Source organism: Uranotaenia lowii, chromosome 1, assembly GCF_029784155.1.
Source record: "Uranotaenia lowii strain MFRU-FL chromosome 1, ASM2978415v1, whole genome shotgun sequence".
Taxonomy (NCBI): Eukaryota; Metazoa; Arthropoda; class Insecta; order Diptera; family Culicidae; genus Uranotaenia; species Uranotaenia lowii.
Window position 1 is genome coordinate 107,703,329 of NC_073691.1, and position 20,460 is coordinate 107,723,788.

Below are 20,460 nucleotides of genomic sequence, written 5' to 3' on the forward strand. Positions count from 1 at the left end.
CTGACATCGTAAAAAACATTCCACTATTTGTGAAATCCAAAACGACGGTCTGTTGAATATGGCGTTAAGTTATGTTACTGTTTAGAACTGTTAAACCACTTGTATGGAAGAACTTGTAAGAAGTAAATTTTGCTTAAAGGAAAAGAAGATTGAAGTTTTCTTCTTCCTTGCCAGGCTAGCTCAGATGTCCAACCAAATAAAGTTCACATTTGCTTCGAATGAAGACAATTTCAAATTTTTACATGTCTATATCTTTAACTTTTATTGTCAAATCATTTTTGTAATTATTTATGAAGATTTTCTTGCATATTGCAACCTCAAACTTTAGAATAGGGCAGAATATTTGGCTACTCACTCAACACATGAACTGCTTCGCTGGAACTCTCTCCGTCGATGATCCTGTTCGCCCGCAGTGTCATCACCACACAAAGTGTCGCAACAGAAATCATTTTCCGGTTCTGCTGGCTGGCTGCGATGAAGTCCACGAACCTCACAGGACGCTTTTCGCCAACCTGATGCGATGATCTGCGGGGGCGAGTGTAACTCGCGGTTGCTCAGCGGGTGGGTGGTATGTTTTTATTCTGGATTAGTGGGTGGGGTGGATAGAACTCAGGGTCGTTATAGGATTTTTCAACACGGGCTATTCCCTCTTGAGTCGAACTCAAACAGTGATGTCCAAATGGGGGAATCGAGCTAAATGTTAAATCACGGGTGGTACCTCGCATGCTACCAACCGTTGTCAGATGTATGTGGAATCTAATCTAATTGAAGACCAAAATGCGAGAACTCTTCAGAGGGTTGTTTTTAGAGAACGATGGAATACTGTAGAAAGATCTGAATATGGGTGTAAATCATTCGTGGTAAAAAACTCATACAGGGGGGCTTGGTTTTACAAACTTTTAGTGGTACATTTATTGGCTGCACAGAGCCTAAACTTGACGTCACAATTCGGTCCATACTTGCGGTTTTATGGTTAGGTTTGAGTTGTAAACATTCTGGTTCGGGAAACTGGATCCTCCGACTGGCAGCTACACCAGAAGATTCACACCCAATTCGGCGTCCCGAATGGTGCTAGAATCAACTCGATGGTGATGATGTGAGATGGCGGACCTTTTAGGGGTTATGTCCACCAGCGGCATTCAGTTTTCTGTCCTCGGAAAGCGGATTCGGTTTCGTCTTGAACCGTGACCCGTCGAGGAAGCTCCTGAGATTGAGGTTATAAACGAAAAGAAAAAGGTCCTCTGGACCTGACCAGATACATTAGTTACGTCACTTGTTACGTCACATCTTTCACCGCATGGTTTTTATAATGTTTCACAATAATATAATGATAATACATTTTTACATATTTTTACCTTTTTCTTCAGGATATAATTTTAACTTGTTTGTTTTTCCTCGTTGTACTATTGAACGTATTTTTAATCTGTTTAGCATGGAAACAATTTTTTAATACCTTTTGACACCTCGTGTCATCGAACTAACACTTGGTTTTGTACATTACACAAATGTTACCTTTTTCTGTATATTCGGTTTTAATTTGTTTCTCGTTTTGTGATTGTAATCTTCGAGTCGAATTTGTAGCTGTTTAATATAAAAATAGAACGTATTTTAACTTTGTTTTTAACTGACCGCATGTTGTGTTTAGCTTGTAAACTAACCGTACTTTTTCTTAGTAACTATCACACGTACTAACGACTTTTAGCTTGTGATCGTTTTTTATGTTTTAATATATTTGCCCGTTTTTAATTAGCCTGTAATTTAGTTAAGAACTTTAGAAATTTTTACACCTATTACATAAATAACTTCTACTTCGTTTAACACGGCGCGCACAACTTTACTCTGAGGAGCTCGAGGACAGAAAGACCTTGCATTTCGTTGGTCGATATTGCGCAAGCTATGAAAATCCGACCGACACACAAAAATTTACAACTACATAGTAAGCTCAGATACGTGTGTCGTTGTTTGGGTGATAGCACTTCCCCGTGTTAACAGTAAAGTTTCAGTCTCGTTTGAACTACGGTACGTTGCACATCGTGTGTGTGAGCTGAATCGAAATCTAATTTATTTTTCTTCTCTCCTTCCACACGCTATTGTCGAGCGGTGCAATGACCCACAACGATACACCAAGGTCATCGAAAAATGAAGTTCGAGTGCGGAAATATCACGAAAATTATGCTGGGCCATATCTCGTTATGGCTGAAACAAATGTCGGAAATATATCTGCTGCGAAGATTGCTAAAAGTCTGGTGAAGAAATTTGGTGACGATTTTATACGTGCTATGCCGGTTTCTAAAACCAAAATGAAAATTTTGATGCGATCGAGGGATGCTGCTAATGAAATAGCAGGCATCGGTACCTCAAATGAAGTGCGTTTTTTTATCCCCCAACGGCTGGTGGAGTGCCTTGGGGTAGCCTATATTGAGCCGGATATTTGTGATGAAGAATTGAAGTTTGCTAATGCGTACGATAAACGCAAGTCGAATCAAGTTGATAACCCGGAGATAGTTCATGCTCGTCGTGTGCTTAGAAAATTAGCTGATGATAAAGAGGAAGCCCTGTTTACGGTGATTTTTACTTTCGCTGGGCAGAGTTTACCTACTCACATCGAGTTGAATAGAGTGCTTTATTCTGTTAAGCAGTACATTTATCCTGTCCGCCAGTGTGGTAACTGCTGGCGCTTGGGACATGATAAAAAAGGATGCAAGAGTGCTAAACGCTGTAACCAATGCTTGGAGCAAGTGGGCGGCGAAGATCATGCATGTGAAAATAGTGAGCCCCAGTGCGTTAACTGTTTGGGCTCCCATCGGGCCAATGATCACAAGCTTTGTCCGAAAATAATTCAAAAAAAGAAAACCGATAAAGAGCGGCGCGACACTTTTTCACAAGGACGTGTCGATTGGTTTTGTGGAACAACTTCAAATGAATCATCAAACTCACTAACTATCATCTCCCAACCAACAACAAAATCCACCGTGGCAGTTGCTTGCCAAACAAGTAATGTTGACAAGAATGGGTCTAATCCTTCCAGCAAACGTCGTCATAATGTCGATTCGGACGATGAGCTTCCCCAACTTGAAGTTAACATTTCTGACGGGGTTTGCGATTCGATCCGATCGACGATTGAATCTACTGAGGTCATCGATATCGTTGCAGAGGCTCTGGAAGTTCCTGAGGAAGATGTTGAAACTCGACAAAAAATTCAACAAATGGTTTTGGAGAGAATTTCGGATGTTGTAAGTGATAAAATGAAAGGATATTTTGCTAATCTCAGATTATGAAAAACACCACACCGAGCACTTTAACAGCCACCGTTCCTCTGCAGTGTCTACAATGGAATTGTAGAGGGATAAATAGTAAACGCTCATCTTTAATCCAGCTCATAAATACACACAATATCAATATTTCGCTTTTGAGTGAAACACATCTCAACAATCACACAAACTTTAGTCTACCGCAGCACACCATTTTTCGTAAAGATCACAGACGAAACTCGATGGGCGTAGCCATCGCGATTCGTTCAGAACTGAATCCCGTAGCATTTCCTATTGCACTGTCAGCGGATATTCAAGCCGTTGCCTGCCAGATCAAATACATCTCCGGGTTGATCACTATTGTATCTGTGTACATACACCCGCAAGCCAACATATCGCAGACTCAGTTTGATAATTTTTTATCAACCGTTCCGAAACCGTGCATCATTGGAGGAGACTTTAACGCAAAACATCACCTATGGGGAAGCGATCATGGAAACACACGTGGAGACCGTCTTCATCAAGCCATCGAAACATCTCATCTCGTCATTCTCAACAATGGTCAGCCAACTAGGTTTGATGTAAACCGGTCGTGGGGCGCAATTGATATCACGCTGGTTTCTTCGAGCCTTAGTTTGTGCTTCGACTGGGAGGTTTTGGATTCACCAAATGGAAGCGATCATTTTCCGATAGTTTTTCATTCGAGTACTACATGCGCGATGAAATTCTACTCTGGAATCAATGTTCGGAAAATCGACTGGGAACGTTTTACCGGAAGCCTCGAGGAATCTATTATGGAGGCTTTCCGTGGTCGGTGCCACAAATAAATGAAATACTAAATTTGGCAAACAGACATTATATTGTGCAACTTTATTCAGGGTTGCGAACTTTCAAAGTCACCCATTTTCTCCCTTCCCATAAAGATAATGATAAAAGCGACTTACATCAGTTATTGCTGCATGCTGTTGTGCCCATGTTCGGAATTCCTCGAGCGACGTTCGCTTCCGACCCGATGCATGCTCAGATTGCTTTGGCTGTGGCGCTCGACGACGACGAAATTGATTCCTGCGGACCCAGGGGATCCCTGTCCTTCCTTGTCCGACCCAATGTCAAACCTTAGGGGCGCGGACCGGATATTCCGCTGATTAGCACCACGCTGGCGCTGCGATTTGCTATTCGACCGTCCGTCGAGGCAAACCAGTACACTTTTCTTCCACACGCTGCACTCACACCGCGGATCGCGGTATCTTCCGGCTGACGCTTGACTCGCGCCACAGAATTTCCGGAAACACCTCCTCACGCTTGTCATCTGCTGACCAATCTTCGAACGGCGGTGGAAAACAGAAGCTCACCTCCCACTGCTCGGACAAATCCACGGGTGGATTCAAAATCCTGCTTCTGATGATTGGATTTTCGGTTCGACTACCGAAAAGACTCACAGACGGTAGTGTCGTGCCTATCCGGTTCTCCAAGCGAAGATGGTTCCTGAATGCGAATTGCATGCAGAATTGATCGCAACTCCAGCAATAAAGCAGCGACGATTCGGCGAAGATGAAATGCCCGCCAAGAAACGCTTCTGCTCCGGGCGATAAATAAAAGTGCAATGCCACTCGACGGCACGTAGACGCAGACCGCCTGAATGTAGTGATTCGCTCCTCGCTGGCTGGATTTTCCGGACGTTCCCGGAACAACTGCTCCAGCTTGAGCGGCCAGAACCGGAAGTGATGTCCGGGATGAATTTCGGAACCGCTCGCCCACTGCTGAGCCTCGTAAACGGAAAATGTAATACGCAATCCTGATCGACGGCTCTGGATGCTTCCGGAATAAATTGCGCTTGTATGTTCGGCCTCACTCGAATGGATGACTACAAGGACCTTCTGCCAAGGTCCACTCAAACCACGTGCCTGCTGACCCGGAAATGGTACCCGGCCTAACGTTCGGACACACTCGGATGGATGTCTACAAGGACCTTCTGCCAAGGTCCACTCAAACCACGTGCCTGCTGACCCGGAAGTGGTACCCGGCTTAATGTTCGGATGCGCTCGCCAATTGCTGAGCTATGGAAATGGCGAACAAAAAGAAAAAACCCCAGCAAACGTAAACGTAGAGTTTCGCTGCTTTCTAGTTCGATTTTCTCGTTGCCACCGGAATAAAGTTTCTTCACGGGATGGATCGCAGCAAGGACCTTCTGCCCTGTTACAAAAAAGGGGTCCTGTGGGGTCACAAAATCTAGTCAGGCATGAGCTCTTTTCAATGCGCATTGTCAGTACTTACAGTATACACCTGACCCCTTTTAATGGCTCTTCTTCCTTCGCCTGTTTCTGGGCCTCGGATTTGGACGGGGCTGATAGGCAAACACGCCGGTCGAAACTGAAACGACATCTTAATTAGAATCGGTCGTGTTGGTGGTCATCTGCCTCGGCTTACCTGTCGGCTCTTTGTTCCGTATGTACCGGCACGGTTCCTTGCGCTTCGTACGCTTTCCGGGCTGAGAGCGACCGGATTGTGTGGCGCTGGATTGGTGGCTTGGCGACTAGAATAAAAAACGCCTTTCTTGAGGGGTTTGTAGAGCTGAAGCCCGTTTGATTGCTCTTACCTTTTTCCTCGTTTTGAGCCGCTGTGCGTTCCCGGTCGTCCTTAGCCCTACACAGTAAATGAAAATTACCGAGTTCGGTAATTTTTTTACCGAAATCCTAACATGTGTAAATCGTTAAACTGTTCGGTAATTTTTTCGGTAAAAAATAAACGAACATCGGTAAATGAAGAGTCGATTTACCGATGTTCGTTTATTTTTTACCGAAAAAATTACCGAACAGTTTAACGATTTACACATGTTAGGATTTCGGTAAAAAAATTACCGAACTCGGTAATTTTCATTTACTGTGTACCCGATTCTGGGATTTCCCGGTTCCTTGGATGGCTGTCGGCGAGATGCCACTGGAAGAATGCTTCCTTTTAATGAAGGGTTGCGTCCGAGGTGATTATTGCCGCTTACCTGTGGCTCTGGCCGAGAAAAGATGATTTTTTCCGGGGGGCGGTGTTTCTCACCAATGGCGCACTTTCACTTCTTAACTTTTTCTGCGCCGTCTTCCGGAAGCGCAATGTTGCCAACAACGGAATGAGGCTTCTTTTTTAGCCAATTCTTGGCAATACAAATGTTGACCGATGTCAAGTCCTGAATGCTCCGATGCCTGACAGACTCCTGGATGAATATTTTTCCTGCAGTTGCGGATTTCTGCACCGTGTTTTGCTCCAGTGTTTTGTTTTTCTTTTGCAGTTTTTATTCACGCTTAATAATCTTTTATGGGGGAATGGGTTAATAATAAACTGTTTGCGAATGTGCTCTTATCGTATCAATAATAATCAACAAAATAATCATATGTAACACAACATTGCTACTTTGGTAGAATTTTTCATGGATCATGACAAGGATCCATGAAAAATTCATAATCACGCCACTAGGAGTTCGAAGAAGATAATAAAATCGACGCTATTCCGAGAAAACCTCGTACTGATGTCACCCTGCAGTGGTGAGTATCTTCAAAGCAGAAACAATAAACTAGATCTCTACGCCAACGAGTCTTGGCAAAATCCAATAAAAATCTAAGCCAACAATCATGGCAAATGTTGTCGATATTTACCAGTATATCTGGCAGAAAGAAACTCCTTCGAATCCTTAAACAATCCACTTAATAACATCCACCTCAGCAGCATACGAAAATCCAAAATCAAATGGTTATTGATAGAGATAATAACCTAGATCTTTCAAATAGAACTTAACAAACGAAATTTAGGTGGGAACTTAACTGGTTTATACTAAGAGCAACAGAAGTCTAAGGAAAAGAGGGATTTAATCCTCTTAATTACCAAGGGCCCAGAATGGAGTTATACCGCGCCTCCAGATCGCGTTCCTTTTGATGTTTCCTTGGCAACCCCCTTGACAACTGTGCATGATCCATTATGTATCATTATGTGAGGTTGGTGATTTGTGGTCAAGTCTGAATCGGACAGTTGAACTGTCGACACCATTTCAGGCGAGGGTAATTTGTGGTTCCGCTGCGCGTATTTTGGGGTGTGGACCGTGGTAGATGGTGTTCTCATAGCTTGTGGTTTTGACAAAGTTGGTAGATAGCTTTTGCGAATTTCGTCTAGATCGGGAAGTCGTAATCGGAAGTTGACATGGTTGGTTGAAATGTTCTTGATCGGGAAGTCTTAATCGGGAGTTGACATGTTGGTTGAAGATAGTCTTGATCGGGAAGTCTTAATCGGGAGTTGTCATAGTTGATTGAAGATGGTCTTGATCTGGTAGTCTTGATCGGGTAGTCTTGATCGGGTAGTCTTAATCGGGAGGTCCTTGTGGATGTACTTGTTCGGTTTTCTTATTTCTGGGAAGCCTGGTCAGCTATGGTCCTCCGGACTAGGAGAAAGTCAGCAGGAATCTTGCAACCTCTTTCAAGCTACCGTGGGCGTTGTCCTGATTCGTCTTGTTGATGCTGTGCTGAATAAGCGGAGTTCGTGCTTGCGGGACAAAATCGGATGTTGCTGCTGCTGCGAATGAGCTCCCTCAGACGGGCCCTTCTTCCGGAGTCGTCGCGCAAAGCAGATGGTTGTGGTGCTGACGATGAACGTGTTTTTTGCATCGGTGATGCTTTTGTTGGCAACCTTGGGTAGCGGACATAGCTAAACTTGTTACTGTACTCACGAGGAGGTAGATAAGAGATATTGCTCACTGCGTTTTCCAGATGCACGATTTTTCCCGATCGGCCTAACGGTATTTCCTGCGCTGTTGCGCTTGGTTGACAGGCTTTGGCTGTGGTCATAGCTGAAGGGTTTTTGTATTGATTCGGAGATTTTTGGGGTTGGTGGATGATCTCCTGTTTGTGGTAGTAACGACTGGCGTGTTTTGACCTCGTTAGGCTCTTGTTGACTACCTTGGGTAGCGGTCATAGCTGGATTGTCTTAGTCTGGTTTGATGTCCTTCACGTGGTAGCGACCTCGCTTTCCGGTGACGACATCCTCCAGAGTGTAGAGATTGGCTCCCAGCTTTTCTTTAACGATAGCCGGAATAAATTTGGGGTCCAGTTTCTTGTTGATATGGTCCGCCTTCGAAGAAAGAACAAACGAGCGGCGCCATACTAGCTCGCCCGGTTGAAAGGACACAGTCCGCTTCTGTAGATCGTAGCGCTGCTTTGTCTTCTCGTGAGTCTTCTTGATCCGCTGTTGGATGAATTTGTGAATCCTGTTGATCGTGGACAACCGCATCTCCTGCGCGACCTTTGGATCGTCTGACACGTTTAAGTCCTGCAGAGTGTAGAGGTCCGTGTGCAGCAGAAGTTCCCTTCCAAAGTTAGCGAAGTGCGGGCTGACTCCGGTTGATTCGTGCTTCGCACTGTTGATGGCTGCGGTGATGGCGGCCAGGTTCTTGTCCCACTCTCGATGATCTTCCTCCAACAATGATCGAACACAAGTGATAAGAACTCTGTTCACTCGCTCGGCGTTGTAGACCTGCGGTGCGTAAAAAGCAGTCTTCATGTGGATAATGTTGTGACGGCTTAGCAGCGCCCGAAACACCTGCGACTCAAACTGCTTGCCGTTATCTGATAAAATAATCCTTGGTCTGGAGAACTTGAGGAATACCTTTTCTTCCAAAAACTCGACCATCTTGCTCGAATCAGCGGCTCGCATCGGGTGAGCGATGACGTATTTCGTGATCCAGTCGACAATTACTAGCAGCACAGTGTTGCCTTTCTTGGATCTGGTTAAGGGTCCGACGAAATCGATAGAAATTAGCTCCCACGGGACCTTCGCTGGCTTGAGCTTCCCCATCTGCGGCATCATTCTTATATTGGGCGCTTTACTAGCCTTGCACGTAGTGCATGCTTTGACGTAACGGGCGACGTTGTCCTGCATCTTCGGCCAGTAATAGTGCTGCTGTAGTTTGTGCCACGTCTTCTGGAAGCCTAGATGCGCTGCTGATGGTGCGTCGTGGTATCGACGAATGAGTTCTGCTCGGTGGTTTTCCGGAACTACTTTCTTCCATCGATGCGTGATTAAACCAGCCTCGTCCTTGCAATGACAATTTTTGTAGAGCTCGTTGTTTGCGATACGAAAGTCGGGATATTTATCGCCTTTCCGTTCCACCTGCTTGACGATGTTCTTGTACCATGGATCATTCTCCTCGGAAATCGAAAACACTAGCGAACAGACTACTCTGGATAGCGCATCTGGTACGGTGTTGCAGCTGCCCTTCCGGTACCTGATTTCGAAGTCGAACGCGTTGAGTCTCAAAAGCCATCTGCTCATCAAAGCTGTGGGGTTCTTTAAAGTTTTCAGGTAGCTGAGGGCGGAATGGTCACAGTAGACGACGAAGCGTACCCCTTCTACATACCCACGAAACTTTTCTATCGCACGAATAACTGCTAAGCACTCTTTTTCTGTGACTGTGTATTTTCGCTCCGACGAAGATAGCTTCTGGGAAAAATAACTGATCGGGTGTTCTTCTCCCTCGATGTCCTGTGTCAATACAGCACCAATCGCGACATCGCTAGCGTCGCATGCTATTGAGAACGGTTTTGTATAGTCCGGCATCGCAAGTACTGGAGCGGTGACTAGAGCTGACTTGAGTTTGAGAAAAGCTTCTTCTGCTGCTGTAGTCCATCGAAATTTGATCTTGGCTTTCGTGAGCTCCGTGATTGGTGCAGCGATTCGTGAGAACTCTGGAATGAAGCGTCGATACCATCCGCATAAGCCTAGGAATCTTTGAACTTCCTTTCGTGTACTTGGAACTGGAAATTTGACGATGCTCTCCACCTTTTCCTCGTCGACCCTCCATCCTCCTTCACTGAGAACGTAGCCCAAATATTTTATGCGTTGGCGACAGAACTTGGATTTTTCCGGAGAAATGGTGAGATTCGCCTGACGTAGTCTGGTTGCCACTTCTTGAAGAACTGCTACGTGCTCGTCAAACGTTTTGGAGCAGATAATGATGTCGTCCAAATAATGAAAGACGAATGGCTCCATGTCCGCGAAAAGATGTGTCATTAGTCTTGCGAGTCCTTGACTTGCCGTACAAATGCCAAAAGGAACAACCTTAAATTGGTAGTGACCACGGGATGGTACAGTGAATGCTGTTAAGGGTCGTGACTTTTGTTGGAGCGGCATTTGCCAGAAGGCATCCTTCAAGTCAATTGAAGATATGTACGAGCATCCTCCGAGGTTATTGATGATTGCGGAGATCTGCGGTATCGGATAACCTTCGTTCACCATGATCGAGTTCAGGTGTCTTGCGTCTAAACATACCCGGTATCTGCCATCTTTCTTCTTCACCGCTACCAGTGGATTGTTCCACGGTGAGAACACTGCTTCTTCGATCACGTCTAGGGATAGCATTCGGTCGACTTCTTTGTTAACTTCCGCTAGGACGTACTGCGACATTGGGTAGTACCGTTGTTTCCTTGGTGGCGCATTTCCGACGTCGATTTGATGTTCGTAGATCTGCGTCCTACCTAGTTTACCATCTTCTGCCTTCGGAAATATGTGTACCACTTGGTCTAGTCGCTTTTGCTGTTCTGGTGAAAGCGCCTTCATCGGTTCTGCATCTTGTTCAATTTCATTGTTCATTATCGAGAAGCACACTGCCTTGACGCCAAACGTTTGCCAGAAGTTCATGCCCATGATAGCGCAATCTGGCAAGCTAGGCACGAGTAGAACCGGCAAAATTTCGCTTCGATTGTTGTACGATATTGGCAGACGTGTGAAGTGATTGATCTGGTGTGGCGTTCCATCCGCTGTCTTGATCCCACCGTTCAGTGCTTCTTTTCGCAGTCCAAGCTCTTCTACGATCTGTGCTTTACTGCCACCTAACAAAGAACAGTTTGCACCACTGTCCAACAAAGCTGTGACTTTCTTTCCAAGAACGTCCAAAACGGCGTGTGGACGATTGTCATGTCCGGGATTGATAATGATAGAGTTGATGTCTTGTAAATCGGGAGGTATTGAAGGTTGATAGCTGTGTTGCGAAGAATCTGGCCCTCCATCTACCACCTCCTCGCTGCGGCGTTTTCCGCTTCGCTGTTACAAACAAGACAGCTGCGTAACGTGTAACCTTTTCGACCGCATCTGTAGCAAAAGAGAATTGCCTGTGCCTTCGTGCAATCCGGAAACCTATGCCCCTCCTCATCGCAGTTCCAGCAAAGCGCTGGGCGGTACGCTGTATGCTGAACAGGATCTAGATCGTACATGTTGCTGCCTGCTTGCTGAAGCTGCTGATTCTGGAGCTGTGGTTGATAGTGCTGTTGGAATTGCCGTTGAGGCTGCTGTTGTTGAAGCTGCTGCTGTTGAGGCTGCTGCTGCTGTTGAAGCTGCTGCCGCGGCGCCCATTTAGCTTGCTGTTGCAACGGATGTTGTATTCGATAGTTTTCCGCTTGACTGCCTTGCCGATTCACCAAATTGTTCTGACCTGCCGAAGTTGTGGGCGATTGTTGACGCTGTTCCGGTCGTTGTAGAGAGTGTTGCTGCTGTAGTCCTGTATTGAAACGATTCGATCTGCGCTCCAGTTGAAGCTTCATGGCACAAACTTGCTCGTACAGCTGGTTGAAGTCCCCTTGCAAACCGTTTGCTTCTTCTGGATCCACTAGATCTGCTTCAGTTTGGATAGCTGACGTTGAAGCCGCACCTTGCTGGGCCTCGTTCTCCACCGCATGTACTCTGTTGAAGCGTGGCTGTTGTATTGGAAGCCGATGCGATGGTGCTGAGTATGATGTGGCTCCGTACAACTGCTCGTCCGCCTCCACTGCTTGTAGTAAGTGGTTGTGCGGAATTGGAATTCTGCGCTGCTGGTTCAGCAATAGCCTTGTTTCGTCGAAGTTGCTGCAGACGTTGACCAGGTCCATCAGTGTCTTTGGCTGAGCGGCTGTTTCTATTGTTGCATAGTCCATGTTCATATTTTTCTTGACTATGAACAACTTCTCCTCTTCCGTAAGTGGTGGATCGATGAAGCGGAATAGTGTGGAGATGTCACGGAAGAACTTATCGAACGTTTCGTTGGCACCTTGAAAACGGAAGCTGGCTTCCAGCCTCAGGATCTGAGCATACCCGCTAGGCAGGAATTCCCGTCGAATTTCTTGCTTGAATGCTTGCCAGGAATACAGGCGACGTTGGGCGAGTGCTCTTGAGTACCAGTCGAGAGCGTCTTCAAGCAACAGGTGCTTTATGGAAGCTAGAAGTGTCTGATCGTCGATTCCCTCTGATCTAGCAAACGTCTCCACCCGGTCCAGGAAAATGTTGAGGGACGTGGTGTCCTTTTCACCTCGGAACTTGAAAGGCCAATTGTGAATCGCCTTCTGCATCCGCCTGTCGTAGTTACTGCAACTTCGGTTTGTGAAGCTGTCATTCAACTGCTGCTGCCTTCTTTGTCGTTGTTGAATGTCGAGCCGCAGCTCATCCAAAACGTTCACAGCAGCCAGACCAGCCGAACTACCCGACCTCCGGATGACTCCTTCCTCGAAGTCCCTCTGTCCTTGTCTGCCTCCTTGGAACGGAAGAGAAGACGGCTCAACATCCGCTTCTTGCATCCGTGCTCGTGCTCCTTCATTGTTTTCAGCTGCTTGTGGCCTCAGTGGAATCGTCAACGCATCGCAGGCATCCCTACTGCTACTGTTCTCTGCCTGGATGGTTGGGACACTAGTTGAAAGGCTAGTGTTTTCTGTTTCACTTTGCACCATATTGACTGCACTGTTCACACACTCTATCTGAGCTAGCAACGTATCTACAAGCTCACACATGACCCTACGCGTTTCCTCTAAATTCGCGACCACTGGAATCAGTGATAATCGTTGCCGGTAATGAAGCAATCTCGATTTCGCGCAAGCCATTTGATCGGCATTTCTGTTCTGCGTGGCTAAATCGACATGATTCCTCAATTCTACAATTGCCCTCTGGCAAACCTCGATGTTCAACTCCGGTGACATTACATGTTCTGAATTTACGTAAACAGTGTCTCTAAGGGTATCCTCTTGGACAAGGGCTTTTAACTTGACCACCCTAGCTCTTCTAGAGCATGGGGCTAGATTCGTAACATGGCGCAAGGCCAATTCATATTCCATCTCCTCATCATTAAGATGATACAATTCAATTTGTTTATTCATCATCTTTTTATTTGGATCATAAAACCAGATATTTTCAGTGGACTTATAGATTTAAAAAAAACTTGATACGATACAAAAACTTGAGCAAAAATCAAAATAAACCTAACAGTTGCTTTTACAAATCAACTGTTTTAATAATCATCACAATATCATCATAACCTTTAATGATATTTATTAAGTTAAACGAACAAAATAATAAGGTTCGTTTTAGTTGGGCGCCATTTATTATGGAGGCTTTCCGTGGTCGGTGCCACAAATAAATGAAATACTAAATTTGGCAAACAGACATTATATTGTGCAACTTTATTCAGGGTTGCGAACTTTCAAAGTCACCCATTTTCTCCCTTCCCATAAAGATAATGATAAAAGCGACTTACATCAGTTATTGCTGCATGCTGTTGTGCCCATGTTCGGAATTCCTCGAGCGACGTTCGCTTCCGACCCGATGCATGCTCAGATTGCTTTGGCTGTGGCGCTCGACGACGACGAAATTGATTCCTGCGGACCCAGGGGATCCCTGTCCTTCCTTGTCCGACCCAATGTCAAACCTTAGGGGCGCGGACCGGATATTCCGCTGATCAGCACCACGCTGGCGCTGCGATTTGCTATTCGACCGTCCGTCGAGGCAAACCAGTACACTTTTCTTCCACACGCTGCACTCACACCGCGGATCGCGGTATCTTCCGGCTGACGCTTGACTCGCGCCACAGAATTTCCGGAAACACCTCCTCACGCTTGTCATCTGCTGACCAATCTTCGAACGGCGGTGGAAAACAGAAGCTCACCTCCCACTGCTCGGACAAATCCACGGGTGGATTCAAAATCCTGCTTCTGATGATTGGATTTTCGGTTCGACTACCGAAAAGACTCACAGACGGTAGTGTCGTGCCTATCCGGTTCTCCAAGCGAAGATGGTTCCTGAATGCGAATTGCATGCAGAATTGATCGCAACTCCAGCAATAAAGCAGCGACGATTCGGCGAAGATGAAATGCCCGCCAAGAAACGCTTCTGCTCCGGGCGATAAATAAAAGTGCAATGCCACTCGACGGCACGTAGACGCAGACCGCCTGAATGTAGTGATTCGCTCCTCGCTGGCTGGATTTTCCGGACGTTCCCGGAACAACTGCTCCAGCTTGAGCGGCCAGAACCGGAAGTGATGTCCGGGATGAATTTCGGAACCGCTCGCCCACTGCTGAGCCTCGTAAACGGAAAATGTAATACGCAATCCTGATCGACGGCTCTGGATGCTTCCGGAATAAATTGCGCTTGTATGTTCGGCCTCACTCGAATGGATGACTACAAGGACCTTCTGCCAAGGTCCACTCAAACCACGTGCCTGCTGACCCGGAAATGGTACCCGGCCTAACGTTCGGACACACTCGGATGGATGTCTACAAGGACCTTCTGCCAAGGTCCACTCAAACCACGTGCCTGCTGACCCGGAAGTGGTACCCGGCTTAATGTTCGGATGCGCTCGCCAATTGCTGAGCTATGGAAATGGCGAACAAAAAGAAAAAACCCCAGCAAACGTAAACGTAGAGTTTCGCTGCTTTCTAGTTCGATTTTCTCGTTGCCACCGGAATAAAGTTTCTTCACGGGATGGATCGCAGCAAGGACCTTCTGCCCTGTTACAAAAAAGGGGTCCTGTGGGGTCACAAAATCTAGTCAGGCATGAGCTCTTTTCAATGCGCATTGTCAGTACTTACAGTATACACCTGACCCCTTTTAATGGCTCTTCTTCCTTCGCCTGTTTCTGGGCCTCGGATTTGGACGGGGCTGATAGGCAAACACGCCGGTCGAAACTGAAACGACATCTTAATTAGAATCGGTCGTGTTGGTGGTCATCTGCCTCGGCTTACCTGTCGGCTCTTTGTTCCGTATGTACCGGCACGGTTCCTTGCGCTTCGTACGCTTTCCGGGCTGAGAGCGACCGGATTGTGTGGCGCTGGATTGGTGGCTTGGCGACTAGAATAAAAAACGCCTTTCTTGAGGGGTTTGTAGAGCTGAAGCCCGTTTGATTGCTCTTACCTTTTTCCTCGTTTTGAGCCGCTGTGCGTTCCCGGTCGTCCTTAGCCCTACCCGATTCTGGGATTTCCCGGTTCCTTGGATGGCTGTCGGCGAGATGCCACTGGAAGAATGCTTCCTTTTAATGAAGGGTTGCGTCCGAGGTGATTATTGCCGCTTACCTGTGGCTCTGGCCGAGAAAAGATGATTTTTTCCGGGGGGCGGTGTTTCTCACCAATGGCGCACTTTCACTTCTTAACTTTTTCTGCGCCGTCTTCCGGAAGCGCAATGTTGCCAACAACGGAATGAGGCTTCTTTTTTAGCCAATTCTTGGCAATACAAATGTTGACCGATGTCAAGTCCTGAATGCTCCGATGCCTGACAGACTCCTGGATGAATATTTTTCCTGCAGTTGCGGATTTCTGCACCGTGTTTTGCTCCAGTGTTTTGTTTTTCTTTTGCAGTTTTTATTCACGCTTAATAATCTTTTATGGGGGAATGGGTTAATAATAAACTGTTTGCGAATGTGCTCTTATCGTATCAATAATAATCAACAAAATAATCATATGTAACAAATCATTCGTCGAAAATGGAGAACCGGATAGCTTTGATGTCTTCTTTGAGCTGATTTGGCAAGCACTGCGCAGATCCTGTCCATCAGTAAACTCGAACCACACTCGCCGAATACCGCAACCCTATTGGGACGAAGAGCTAACAGAAGCGAAGAAAGCCACCAGAGTTGCTTTCCGCGCTTGGAAACGAGAGCTGTCAACCGAAGCTTACGAAGGGTACGCTAATACAGAACGAAGGTTCAGAAATTTGGTACGCGAGAAGAAGAGGAAAAGTTGGCAACATTTTTGTGATAGTTGTGATAGTTCTACGTCCCTCACAACCTTATGGAGGATGGCTAGAAGATTCAAAGGGCGCGGAGAGCCATCAAAAAACCTTAGAATTTCGGACAATTTGGCCAACGATGTTTTGGACAAGTTGGCTCCCTCATCTGCCAAAAATCCACCCCCGGCTTTTCTACAATGTTCGTGTTGCCCTCAAACTGGTTTACCATTCTCAGTATCGGATATTCAAGCAGTTTTAAAAATCGGTAAAGATTCGGCTCCTGGTTTGGATGGTGTTCCATATTCCGTCATAAATCATCTCCCATGGGCGGCGCTTAGTCAGTTGCGAAAAATCTATTGCCAAATTTTTGCTTCAGGAAGAATTCCGGAAAGCTGGAAAACCTTTAAAATTGTACCGATTCCTAAAAGTGGTCATGATCCGATTTCTCCTTCTGCTGTTCGCCCAATCGCGTTAGCTTCATGTTTTCGCAAAGTGTATGAACTCATAATCAAAGATCGACTAGAACATTTCATCGAAAACAACAACTTATTCCCTTCAGCTATCAACGGTTTTAGGAAAGGACGAGGAACAATGGATGCGTTGTTTCCCCTGATTAATGAAGCTTCTTTAGCTTTGAAGAGAAGAGAGCATGTGGTGATATGTAGCCTCGATATCAAAGCCGCCTACGACAACGTGGAAATTAATGTTCTGGTCCGCGAATTACGCTCATTAACAGTCCCTGAATGCCTAGTAAGAAGTATCTTCCATCTTTTTGAAGAAAGGAATTTGTGCATTTCAAATGGATTAGATTCAATATCTAGGACAACGTGGAAAGGCCTTCCTCAGGGATCTCCACTAAGTCCGTTATGCTTTAATGTTGTGATCAGTGGATTGATCAACAGTGTCCCTCCTGATGTGATAACCGTAAATTACGCCGATGACACAACAATTGCTGTAAGAGGAACCTCGCTGGAGCATAGTTGCGAATCTCTCCAAAGGGCAGTGGATATAGTTGTGGAAAATATTTTCGACCTTGGGTTAGAACTTTCGCCCACGAAATGTAAGTGCCTTCTGATCTCGACACAACAATGCGATAATCCCCCAGAAATAAATATCGGCGGTTGCACTTTGGAATACGTCAGATCCCTGAGGTTACTCGGCATGTACCTCACACGAAATCTGTCGTGGTCGTGTCATATTAGAGAGGTACAAAAACGTACGCCTCCGTATCTTAACTTTCTACGAAGCATATCGGGCCAGTCATGGGGAGCACATCCAGCAGCAATGTTAGCTATTTTCAAGTCATGTGTGAGATCAATATTGGAATACGGTTCCATATTTATGACGGAGTTAACACAAAAAGAAGCCATCGTTTTGGATAGACTACAATGGGCAGGAATTCGAATCTGTTTGGGCTCCACAAAAACCACCCACACAGGTTCACTCGAAGTGATGGCTGGTATTATTCCGCTGCAACAAAGAAGAGAACTTGCTGTCATGCGTTTTGTAAATAAAAGAGCGTCACTTTCTTCTTGGCATGGTCAATACTCCAGACCGATCTTGGAAGGTGGCTTAGTGGCTACGGGAATACACCGCGCCATAAGAATGCTTAACGAATTTATTCCACTTGAACAGCCTCTAAATAATCTCCCATGCTACATGGTCAACCGTGAAGTTGTAAGAACAATAATATCCATTGATCTCACTGTTAAACGGTTATGTTCAGAACACCAGAACTCATCGGCAGCTGATTTGGTTTCAAACTATCTCTTGGAAGTGTATGCCAACGCGAAAATCTTGGCAACTGACGGGTCGAAAGATATACACGGCACAGGTTATGCTGTGGTAAATAGTTTTGGAGCGCCTGCAGAAGGGATCAAACTCGACAGTAAAGCATCAGTTTATATGGCAGAGCTTCTAGCAATCAGGCATGCTGCGAAAATGATCGTAAGCCTTCCTGTTGCTCAGTATATTATTCTAACCGATAGTTTGAGTTGTCTCACGAGCCTTCAAAAAATCAACATCAATCAAAAATATCCCGTTGCTTGGTACGATATAAAAGCTTCCATTCTTGAAGGACAAAGAATGGGGCACGAGATCCATCTGATATGGGTTCCGTCTCACAGAGGTATTCCAATGAACGAGTTGGCAGATCAAGAGGCGAAAAGTGCGTGCATCAATGGTGGTACAGCAGATTATATTTTAACATCATTCGACATCCAGTTTCCGATTCGGCGTACAACAGTGCACAAATGGCAAGCAAAGTGGAATGCAGGAACTAAAGGACGTTTCTGTCACAGCATCATCTCTAACGTTTCGCTCCAACCATGGTTTAGTAGCTTGGATCTCAACCGCAGACAAATTGTAATCCTTTCCAAATTAATATCAAATCATTCACGGCTCCCTGCTCATCTGACTAGAAATGGTATCCTATTGGACGCGACGTGCAGTTGTGGCGAATCCATCGCAGATCCTGATCACATTATCTTCGCATGCAGCAGATTTGAAAATCTTCGTAGACCTATTTGGCGAATTTTAATGAAAAAAGGAATTCCACCCGATATTCATTTGATACTAAAAAAGAAAGACATTGAATTATATAAAACGATAGCTAATTTTGTAATTGAATGTAAAATAGACATGTAAGTAGAAGAGTAATTAACACTTGGCCGGTTATGTTATAGAGGTAAAGCCAATAAAAAAATTAAAAAAAAAAAAAAAAAAAAAAAAAAAAAAAAAAAAAAAAAAAAAAAAACAGTAAAGTTTCCTCCGCCCATGGAAATTCTCTTGTGAGAGAGGTGGCTGCGTGCTGTTGTAGGGAAAGCGGTAAAACGGGAGGAATCCCTGAGAGCCCTTGAGTGTCGATGGCTTTGACGTTTCTTAGTCAGGGTTGAAGTCGAAATTGATTAATGTGTCGAAGACACATTTTTGAGGTGTAACGAACGGTTACATTACCCCATCGTCCCTTCTGAAAATGAATGAACTTCACTCATTTTGCAATCAGAGAGATGAATGTAACACGATTCTTTGATTAATTTTTTTATTTTGAACTATCAAAATTAAAATTAGACTTTTGGGTGTGTGATTTACACGAACTGCCTATTTCGCAATCATCTGGTGATCGGAACAGCATCGTGTCACTCAGTGTAACTCACTGCAGTATCTTTTATGTTGACGGTCATTCACTTTGAGATGACAACATCAAAATGTAAACAAAGTTTGTTGATAAATTGGATCCAATGTTTCTAAATTTTTCATTTTTCATAATCACCGGTGCTTCAATTTGGTTAATTTTCAGGGTAAGTTTTCAACCTATTTCTCACAAAATAAATCCTCTAGAGCTCAGTTTGCAGATTCTAGTAGCCCTTTAATGTTTTCATAACTCTTGTCTGTTTCAGCTAGAACTGCGGTGAGGAAGAATTCGGAAGGTTAAAACCGATTCCCCAGAAAATCACCAGGTAAGTTTTATGATTGTGCTAGCAACTGCTACAACACATCCGAAAGATAATTAAAGGATTATAAGAAAGTAATCTCGACTGTATTTCTTTCCAGTCTTCACACCTCATAGACCCTCGGTCGAGATGGAAGGGAATCAACAGTGAATTAAGGGTAAGTTTTATGTATCGTCCAATCTTTTGAACAGATACTAATCAAGGTTTTGTGTTTGTTTTTTTTTTCCTCTCTTTTCAGGTTTCGAGTCAGCGCCGGAACGGACACGATGATATTCATCAGCGAAGTTGGACTGGTTCACCCTCGTAAACCTGAGAGAAATATTTTTGCCAAATCGATGGTTTTCGTTCCTAATTGTTTTCTTTTATTCTTTTAGATGCTTCTAATAAACGGAAAAAAATGTTATATGATTTTGTTTTTAACACATAGTCCGAACATCCTACTACACCCTACGGTAGTTTTTTAACAGTGCTAGTTTTGGGTTTTCCAATAAGGAAGTTTCTATAGGCGTGACAGCTTTCAATCGCGATAGCAAAAGTTTAGAATAAATCATTTCAACACTTGATATTTAGTCGAACACAGTGGAAAAATTGTCCACTATTGTGTTACAAAAGTTCGCGTTGAATTTTGAACTTAAGCTTAGCTTTTATCTAAACGAATTGATTAAATTAATGATTGTTTTCCAAATGGTGTTCTGTTTGGTACCGTTAAATGGACCAATCGAACTGGAAGCTATGAACAGACGTATTTAGGAACTTGTAACGTCTTTATCAAA

General features: G+C 44.9%; 2 long non-coding RNA genes across 2 annotated transcripts; one reads left to right on the forward strand and one right to left on the reverse strand.

Annotated features, from left to right (window-relative positions):
• Window positions 1-459: 459 nt before the first annotated feature.
• Window positions 460-1,832, reverse strand: LOC129757007 (uncharacterized). The gene is made up of 3 exons (XR_008739585.1): window positions 1,810-1,832; window positions 1,659-1,751; window positions 460-1,581 (listed from the first exon to the last, which is right to left on the reverse strand). It is a non-coding gene; the product is annotated as an uncharacterized LOC129757007 (long non-coding RNA).
• Window positions 1,833-19,447: 17,615 nt separating this feature from the next.
• On the forward strand, window positions 19,448-20,010 carry LOC129757012 (uncharacterized). Its single transcript, XR_008739587.1, has 3 exons — window positions 19,448-19,534; window positions 19,634-19,693; window positions 19,788-20,010. It is a non-coding gene; the product is annotated as an uncharacterized LOC129757012 (long non-coding RNA).
• The last annotated feature ends 450 nt before the right edge of the window (window positions 20,011-20,460 follow it).